The sequence below is a fragment of the Homarus americanus genome, unplaced genomic scaffold, assembly GCF_018991925.1.
Source record: "Homarus americanus isolate GMGI-L3 unplaced genomic scaffold, GMGI_Hamer_2.0 scaffold52687, whole genome shotgun sequence".
NCBI lineage: Eukaryota > Metazoa > Arthropoda > Malacostraca > Decapoda > Nephropidae > Homarus > Homarus americanus.
Window position 1 is genome coordinate 463918 of NW_024734362.1, and position 10309 is coordinate 474226.

Here is a 10309-nt window from a genome sequence, read left to right on the forward strand (position 1 = left end):
GGAGATAATGGTGGAGAGAGGAGATAATGGTGGAGAGAGGGTGATGATGGTGGAGAGAGGAGATAATGGTGGAGAGAGGAGATAATGGTGGAGAGAGGAGATAATGGTGGAGAGAGGAGATAATGGTGGAGAGAGGAGATAATGGTGGAGAGAGGAGATAATGGTGGAGAGAGGAGATAATGGTGGAGAGAGGGTGATAATGGTGGAGAGAGGAGATAATGGTGGAGAGAGGGTGATAATGGTGGAAGGGGTGATAATGGGTGGAGAGACCACTAAGGAATCCTAAAACATAAACAAAAAATTAGTCAGGAAAGAGAATGAAACTATAAACGACAGAACCGAAGAGCTTGAGATTAATAAACGAAATGACTAAACTATAAACGACAAAACCGAAGAGCTTGAGATTAATAAACGAAATGACTAAACTATAAACGACAGAACCGAAGAGCTTGAGAGTAATAAACGAAATGACTAAACTATAAACGACAGAACTGACGGGCTTGAGAGTAATAAATACAGGTGTGCTATGTTGTATGAGGCGACCAGGTAAACCAGACAGTTAATTAAGGGTCACGATGGAACAACCATACCAGAACACATCTGTTACAGAAGGGAGAGATAATGGATGGTAGTGAGAGAAGGAAGAGTATGGTAGCAGATGGTAACGACTACAGCAGCAACGATGAACTGTAGTAGTAGTAGTATATAAGGAATCATTAACAGCCAACTAGAGCAACAGCAAATACAACACGATAGAGAGCCAATACAACAGCAAGAGCAGGTGTTGGAGGCGAGCAACCTGCACCACTAATACAGGAGGCAGACGGCCCTGAAGCGTGACAGTGACCTTGCCTAATACACTACCACCACCAACCACCTGTGTGTGTGTGTAGGCGCGTACATACACCCCATACACCTGACTCAACCACCCCATACACCTGACTCATCCACCTCCATACACTTGACTCATCCACCTCCATACACTTGACTCATCCACCTCCATACACCTGACTCATCCACCCCATACACCTGACTCATCCACCCCATACACCTGACTCATCCACCCCATACACCTGACTGCACCATTTTGTTTGTGTCGTCAGTATCGCCACTCACTCACAGTCAAGGGCCGATAGATACCTTGTGTTCCCCTTATGGATCTTGGAGACTCTGACCCAGAATTAATTTTTACTTGTTTTTAAGATAAATCACAGTTTTGAGGGGAAAAAATTACTAACGAACCTTTGAAAGTCTTGTCATCAGAATAAATAACGTTTAGATCTCTGGATGTTCCCCGCAAGAAAAATAGTCATTCCCAGTTGCGGAAAAAAATATATAAACCCATCAATCTTTAGGTATCTGCAACATGAAGAAACAAAAGAACGTCTGAATCTTACATAATCTTAATGAGACCCCCTAAAAAAAAAACTGTGATTCTATATAAAAAAAAATAGTGGTTTAAATGACTAGATGGTGAGTAAACATGTCGATCAGCTGACAGAGGCCTCAATCAGCTGACAGAGGCCTCAATCAGCTGACGAGTGGCCTCAAAAGTAAACAAAGGTTCCTCTGGCGGCCAACACAAAGCCAAATACAAACAGAGAAAGGCCGAATCTTGGAGGTTATTGTCCTGTACGGTCCCGAGAGCCAATGAGGGTGGGGGTAGAGAGAGAGAGAGAATGGGGGGGAAGGGGAGAGAAGGGGGGGCAAGGGAGAGGGACTAGAGTTTCTCACACCCTCAGCCAGGATTTTCATTTACGAGGAGGAGGGGGGTAAGACAGGGGAGAGATTATTCACCACTGGGGAGTTAGTTAAGGTGGGGGAAGAGGGGAGGAGAGGGAGAAATGAGGGAGGAGAGGGGGGGGGAAAGAGGGGAAGGGTGGGGAAGAGGGGAGGGGATAGAGGGATGAGGCAGAAGACAAACAAGCCAAAGAGGGTGGGAAATACCTGGTGGATGGTGTAACGGAGGTGGTGGACAACGGGGCCATCACATGACATACTCATAATGACTTAACCCCTTCAGTACAATGGCTTAACCCCTTCAGTGCACAATGACTTAACCCCTTCAGCACAATGACTTCTAACCCCTTCAGCACAAATGGCTTAACCCCCAGCACAAAGGCTGAACCCCTAGCATGTAAAAGGCTTAACCCCTTCAGTATGATGACTTAACTCCTTCAGTACAATGACTTAACCGCTTCAGTATGATGACTTAACCCCTTCAGTATGATGACTTAACCACTTCAGTATGATGACTCAACCCCTTCAGTACAATGACTTAACCCCTTCAGTATGATGACTTAACCCCCTTCAGTATGATGACTTAACCCCTTCAGTACAATGACAACCGCTTCAGTACAATGACAACCCCTTTAGTACAATGACTTAACCCCCTCAGTATAATGACTTAACCCCTTCAGTACAATGACCTAATCCCTTCAGTACAATGACTTAACCCCTTCAGTACAATGACTTAACCCCTTCAGTACAATGACTTAACCCCTTCAGTACAATGACTTAACCCCTTCAGTACAATGACTTAACCCCTTCAGTACAATGACTTAATCCCTTCAGTACAATGACTTAACCCCTTCAGTACAATGACTTAACCCCTTCAGTACAATGACTTAATCCCTTCAGTACAATGACTTAACCCCTTCAGTACAATGACTTAATCCCTTCAGTACAATGACTTAACCCCTTCAGTACAATGGTATTTAACCCCTTCAGTACAATGACTTAACCCTTTTCAGTACAATGGCTTAACCCCTTCAGTACAATGGCTTAACCCCTTCAGCACAATGATTTAACCCTTCAGTACAATGGCTTAACCCCTTCAGTACAATGGCTTAACCCCTTCAGTACAATGACTTAACCCCTTCAGTGCAATGACAACCCCTTCAGTACAATGGCTTAACCCCTTCAGTACAATGACTTAACCCCTTCAGTACAATGACTTAACCCCTTCAATACTTGAGGAATAAGTCCTTGTACTCATGTAGTTAAGTCATCGTACTCAAGGACTTAAAGTTTGGTGGGTGGATTGGTTGCAGATACTATATTGTACCACACCTGAGTCCGGCGGCTGAGTACCAGGTGAGGAAATATTTACAGTATGGTACAGGTACCTAACCTAACCTAACCTAACCTAACCTAACCTAACCTAACCTAACCTAACCTGACTTAACCTAACCTAACCTAACTATGCCATTGTGATTTATTATGAAGCGAAATAATATAAACAAATATATAAGGAAAACTAATGACAGGTGTGGTGAGACAGGTGTGGTGAAACAGGTGTGGTGAGACAGGTGTGGTGAAACACAGGAGTGGTGAAAGACAGGTGTGGTGACAGACAGGTGTGGTGAGACAGGTATGGTAAAAGACAGGCGTGGTGAATGACAGGTGTGGTGAGACAGGTGTGGTAAGACAGGTGTGGTGACAGACAGGTGTAGTAAAAGACAGGTTTGATGAAAGACAAGTGTGGTGAGAGAACAGGTGTGGTGAAAGACAGTGTGTGGTGAGACAGGTGTGAAAGACAGGTGTACAGGTGTGGTGAAAGACAGGTGTAGTGAAAGACAGGTGTGGTGACAGGTGGTGGAGACAGAGAATGGTGTGTGTAGACAGGTGGTGAAAGACAGGTGGTGGTGAAGACAGGTGTGGTGTGAGACAGGTGGGGAAAGACAGGTGTGGTGAAAGACAGGTGTGGTAGGTGAAAGACAGTGTGTGTGGTACAGGTGTGGTGAAAGACGTGTGGTGACAGACAGGTGAAAGACAGGTGTGGTGGGAGACAGGTGTGGTGTGTGGGTGAAAGACAGGTGTGGTGAAAGACAGGTGTGGTGACAGACAGGTGTGGTGAAAGACAGGTGGTGAGACAGGTGGTGAGAGACAGGTGTGGTGACAGGTGGTGAGACAGGACAGGTGTGTGAGACAGGTGTGATGAAAGACAGGTGTGGCTGGCAGACAGGTGTGGTGGTGAGACAGGTGTGGTGAGACAGGTGTGATGAAAGACAGTGTGGCTGGCAGACAGGGTGTTGAGGTAATCTTCAGTTTGTTGCAAATGACAGGAAGTTCACACCACGCCAGACAAGATCGTGGGGGGGAGGAGAGAGATGGGAGAGAGAAGAATGTTGAAGGAGGGGGTGAGGGGAGAGGGGGAGGAGGGGAGGTGAGTTAGTCCGACCTTCACAAGGCCGTTCAAGTTCACCTCATCACCACTAGCACCTCTCCCCTACCACCACTAGTACCCTCCTTACCACCACCGCCACCCTCCCTAACTACTACCACCACCACCACCACTCACTACCACCATTACCACCACCACCACCCTGGCCATTACCACCAACCACTACCCTATTATTACCGTAAGTACTCCCCCACCACCCTCCTAACCCCCCTGCCCTACCAACCTTCTTTCTCCCGTCACACCGTTAATACTACCATTGTCATCACCCCCACACATACCACAACCACCACTATTATGTTCTGTACCCAACATCACGCACACTCACCATATCATATCACCGTGGGAAAAAAAATATATATTTACACAAAAAATTCCACCATTTTACACTTCCTGGACGACCATAAAAGTGTTAAACAGTAAAAGCCATCATAAATCATTCCTCTGATGGGAGCAAAACACATAACAAGACCCAACACTATTACCTTCTCCACCACCTCCCCCTCTTCTCCACCACCTCCACCACCTCCCCCTCTTCTCCACCACAAAACGACCACCAACACTATAACCTCCTCCTTCTCCTTATCCACATACAAGAAATATACACAAAATACAGTACACTAACCAATACTAAATAAGGCTTCTGAACATAATCTCACGGACGGAAGATAATATATTCCACTAAATACCCCGATGATGTCACATATCACACAACAATGACCGTCTCATCTGGGTAAACAAACCTTCTTCTTTTTTCTGATGCCCTTTGTGTCTGGTCGTCATTTTATTGTCCGGTAATGAACCCAAACCGGGGAATAACCGGGAAATATAACGCAGCAGTGAGGTCAACGGTGGGTAGTTGTGCGCTGGGGGGGTGAAGGTTGTTGGCAAGGACGTTCACTGGCTGGTGTTGGTGGGTGGGTGGGGGGGGGTGGGGGGTGGGGAGGGAGGGTGGGTGGAGGAGTACCAGAGTAAATACTGAAGGGAGGGGAGATACAGAAGGGGAGGAGACACTGGAGGGAGAGAGAGAAGGGGAGGAGACATGGGAGGGAGAGGAGGACAGGGAAATGCCACTGGAGATCACTCAGACGTGTGGTCCTGACCTGCTTGTCCTCTACACATGTGTCTCCTCCACTGCACATGTGTCCTCCATATCTTCTCCCTACACACCTGTCTTCTACACCTGTTCTCCTTTATATGCATTTATGCTCCATACCTGTCCTGAACCACACCTGTCACCTCTATACCTGTCCTAAACCATACCTGTCCTGAACCACACCTGTCACCTCTATACCTGTCCTAAACCACACCTGTTCTGAACCACACCCGTCATATTTTCTTTACGTATGACTTAAGAAAAATTATGAGAAAAGTGAATAAAAAATTTTGTACGTTTGGATTTTCATTTGTAAACGACAGCATAGAACAAAAAATACTCGTAATTTCAAATTTTTTTTAAATTGAAGTTTCGTAAATCAGGGACTGCCTGTACAGGTACTGTACAGTATTAGCAAATTAAGAGTCACGTGTTTTATTTGTTTTAAACGCTCATCTTCAGGTAAATACACAATGGCATTTGACAGTAACCATTCTTATGTAAAATTTACTTGAATGCCTATAAGAGGTAATCTGCACTGTTTCTTCAAAAGGAGCACAATACAGTACAGTAATGTATTGAGAAAGGCCAGGAGCCAGTGTTCTGTCTGTTTCCTTCACTGGACAATTAGCAAATTACAGCCTTTACATTGATCTTTATGGAGAGCTTCCCTGCCTCAAAATACAGATGGATCCAGCACACACTGTCTGGCAAGGTGTTGTTCAGAGGAACAGTTTTATACGTAGTCCTATAAACTTCCCTAAGTACAACACAGTATACCTGTAGTGTTCATTGAATAAATACAGTACATAGAACTAAAACAAGAAAGAATTAATTACAACACTCACCCTTCAGCTCAGTATTGCCCACTGCATACATATTAATGGCCATTATCTGCAGTAAGTGGTTAGTTGAGAGTCGTGGCGGGGATGAGCGGAGCAGCACTGAGAACTCCCGCAACATCGTCAAACAACACGTGCGGAACCCATCCAAGCCAACCCGTGAGAACAGCATGCCGTGGCAGTGGAGGTAACTTGTGAGGAATCTCTTCATAAGCTGTAATGAAAATTTAAAAAAAATCAAATAAAAATATGAGCATGAGTGTCATAGGATCAAGAGAGTAATGTCATCATACTTCCTCATCCCAATTGGCGGCCATAATGCAAAGAACAAGATGCCAAGCACTGACCAAGGAGATTCTCAACTGGATTCCACTAGATACAAAATGGACCATTACCAGACCATTTACCAATGAGAGATGTTATTTGAAAATCTTAAACTGTATATATAGTACACACATACAATATGCTGTACTTTATATACAGGAGTGTCCTCACTATACATTGTACTGGTATGTCATTTCACACACACATATCGTTCACACAAATATAGGAAGAAATTTTCATTGTACTTAAATTGTTTCACATCTACGTCATCTGCATCATCCACTATTTTATATTAAGTCTGTGTGTACCCGAATATGATGCATAAACAGTGTTAAAAGCACATAATATAATTTAAAATAACCACAGTAAATAATAAATGCTCTACAAGTATTAAATCTCTACCACTCCAAAACAGGTCAGTCACCTCACACACGGCAAAGTGCGAGTGTGCCTTATGAATAAAGAAAATACAGTCCAGTCCAGTACTGTATACTGTCGAATAATATTAAGATATAAAATAAGAAAAAAGAGAGCATAGAGGTATAATGTGTGTGGGAGAATACTGAGTCTACCATAACACCTGGTCTAACTTCCCTTGTTAAAACACTTGTGAGAGGCTGTGTGAAATGTACACACCTGCTCAAGTGGCATCTTCTTCAATTCATCATCTTCATCTTTACCCTCATCAGCTGTGGACTGGGAGAGTGTACGACGATATGTTGCTCCACTGTCTGGACGGATCCAAATTTCTTGTCTCAACCCTTCACCACTCAAGGAGCGACCCACGTTTGCCCTTGTACCCTCAGGATGAGGTTCATTATGCTGTGCTGCTATGTACTGTAGAGAGAATTATGAAAAGTAAATGATATTATTAACAACTAAAACTTGTAGAAATAGTTTTGAAGGGAATAACACAAATTATAAACTAGTGAAACATGAAAGGCCAGACATCTTATTTTCTGACCAAGTAGAGCAAAGGTGTGGGCTGAGGGGTATAAACATCATAGTCTTTAATGATAATTTGTGCTTTCTTCAAAAGTACCAGCATAAGTTACTATTAGGGTGTGTCACTGGCCTCATTAAGACATGTCAAGACCTACTCATAGGACTAAAAAATATAACAGAACCATTTGCTGAGGCACTGTTACAAAAGATCACCCTTATGTCTCTAACACTAAATGGAGATAAACTGAAGCCCACGGAGCTTAGTTGGAACAGTAAACAGTACCTGTATTACTGATTATTGTGGAAGAGGTACACCAACTGATCAAACATTGTCAAATACCACATTTTCTATGATGGTGGATAAAAGGAGAGAATGGGCAGGTATAGTTTAGACAGGATGGCTGACTTTAATATCTTAAATGACAAAACCCAAACCAAGTAAGAGATTCAGGTTTGGTTGAAAAGTGGTTGTTTGGACAAGCAACTACTGTACAGGTATATATGCCATGTTTCCAGGGTGTTACAGAGAAGCATTGTTCTGAGGACTTAAATGGGCTGTACAGTAATTATCATGAGTTACTTGTGAACACTCATAAAGTCTATACTGTACCAGCTTTCCTTATCAAGGAAAAATTATTCATCACCACACAATTGTTGTTTAGGGATAACCAAGTTTCAAGTCCAACTTAATATACTGTATCATGAAGTAAATGTCACAGTTACCTTTTTTCTAATGTCGTCAAACATTGAGACGAGAGAGTCACGGGCTGACATGAAAGGGTTGGAAGCAGTCAGTGATCGCACGTAATAATACACAACATCCAGCGGCCGTTTCTGTTGAATATTAAATTCATTAAAGCATACAGTAAACCAAAATGACAAACAAAACAATTCCATATACAAATTAGTGTTTTCCTTGGTATGTTGCAGGTAGGGTGAGCCACTTCACCACTTATCACAACCACCTCATATGCTATTTACATTATTAAAACTTTAAAAGGTAAATAAATTACAAGTCTACTGATAGGCCTAACAAAATCTATTACTGTACAATAAGTGAAGGGCTGAAGCATGAATGCCTTTTTTTTAAGACATAAATTAATGATTTGCAAGACTAACGCCCAGAGTTTTAAACACCCTCTTCCGTTGAAGAGGGTCGTCATGTTTCAACCCGAGTTTAAAAAAAAATGAGTCATTAAGGACACCTCACTACAGTGCTTGACTGGGAAGAGTGGCGGTAAAATTAACTAATTCTAATAAAATTAATTTATATTAGAATGTTAATTTTACCGCCACTGTCAAGCACAGGTGAGACTCATTTAAACTCGGGTTAATGACGACCCTCTTCAACAAAAGAGGGTGTTTAAAACTCTGGGCATTAGTCACCTGGCAGACCCTACCAGACTGCTACAGTACCAGAAGGCCACCAACAAAGACCAGCTAACTCACACTATACAATCGGGAAATCTAAAACATCAGACCTATCTTTTTGGTAAACTCATTAGTTTGTGATACTCAAAATACTTTTTAATACAAAATAAAGGTGATATCAGTACAGTATATCAAATCCCTTTAACATGATATTTAAATGAACACAAACTTTATGCTGTTTTCAAAAGTTGTAACTGCCTTTTGACACATTAATAATATGTATGACATAACTGAAAAGTTAAACAAATTATATTATTTTGTATTCCTCCAAAGTACAGTAAACCATACTCCCCAATGAAAAATTATTCCTCAAAAAAAAAAAATGAACATGCACAACAGTATTTTAAGCACCCACACACACACACACACACACACACAACTATGTACTGTACTGTAAAAGAAAAATACAACAAACTGGTAGATACTGACAATACTTATTAATGCCAAGATAAATGTGGTTATCATGACAATATTAGAAATGATGTTCCCACTATTAACTATGACACACCTTGAGGCACCCTTACCTGATTAACAGCAATAATAGCCAACTGGTTAAAGGGTCGACCATTCCTTGGGTGTACCTGAAGAGCCATCTGATACCATCTGTGAAATTTACCACAAATTAGCTTTAATAACAAAACATCTACACTGAGAAAAACAAAAGACACTGTACCCACAATTTGTTAGAAACAGTGTCCACATGAGCTAGTCAATAAATTATCTTGCTGTCGGTCACAAATGATATTCATAAAGCAGATTTATTTACCTTATGAAAAAAATTGACTGTAATGATGCTATGAATTTTGTACATAAACATTACCAAGAATACAGATAAGATTATTTTGAATTCTTCTTCAGATGATATTTCAAACATGGTGAGACAAGGAACATTCAACCTCTTATATTCAGTACACTGAGTATCCTGGTAGGAGTCTATCTGGTTTATATCACCGTACAGTATATAAAAGAAGACATACAGTACATGACGAAGAAATGTCACAACTGAACATTCATAAAATTTCAGTATTTTAGCCATCACTGATTCCTAAGTACAGAATCTCAGTGTCTTTATCACAAGAAAAATTTAAAGCAGATACCATTCAAAGTCAATCATACAGTACCTCATATTATATCACCAAGATAAATCCTTTCATACAGAACCATTTACACCATCAACTGGACTTGTGAGTCATTAACTACCTGGACTTTAAAAGACTTTTGATTCATGATGCATTGAGAACTAAATTTCTTGTACGACTTACTTCTTAGCTAAGCTGAAGTTAGGAGAAGGACTGTACTGCTCCCTATATCGGGCAAGATCCCCAAGTGAGAGGAGTAATTTCTGGGTTGACATTAGAGCCATTCTCACTCGGCCCCGTATTTCCAGGTGTGGTGTGCCTTCATCCTCCAAGTGGTCCTCGAGAGTAAAGCCATATTCTAACTGAAGAGCATCCAGTAGATCCTGCAGGTAATGCTGCCCTTCATCCA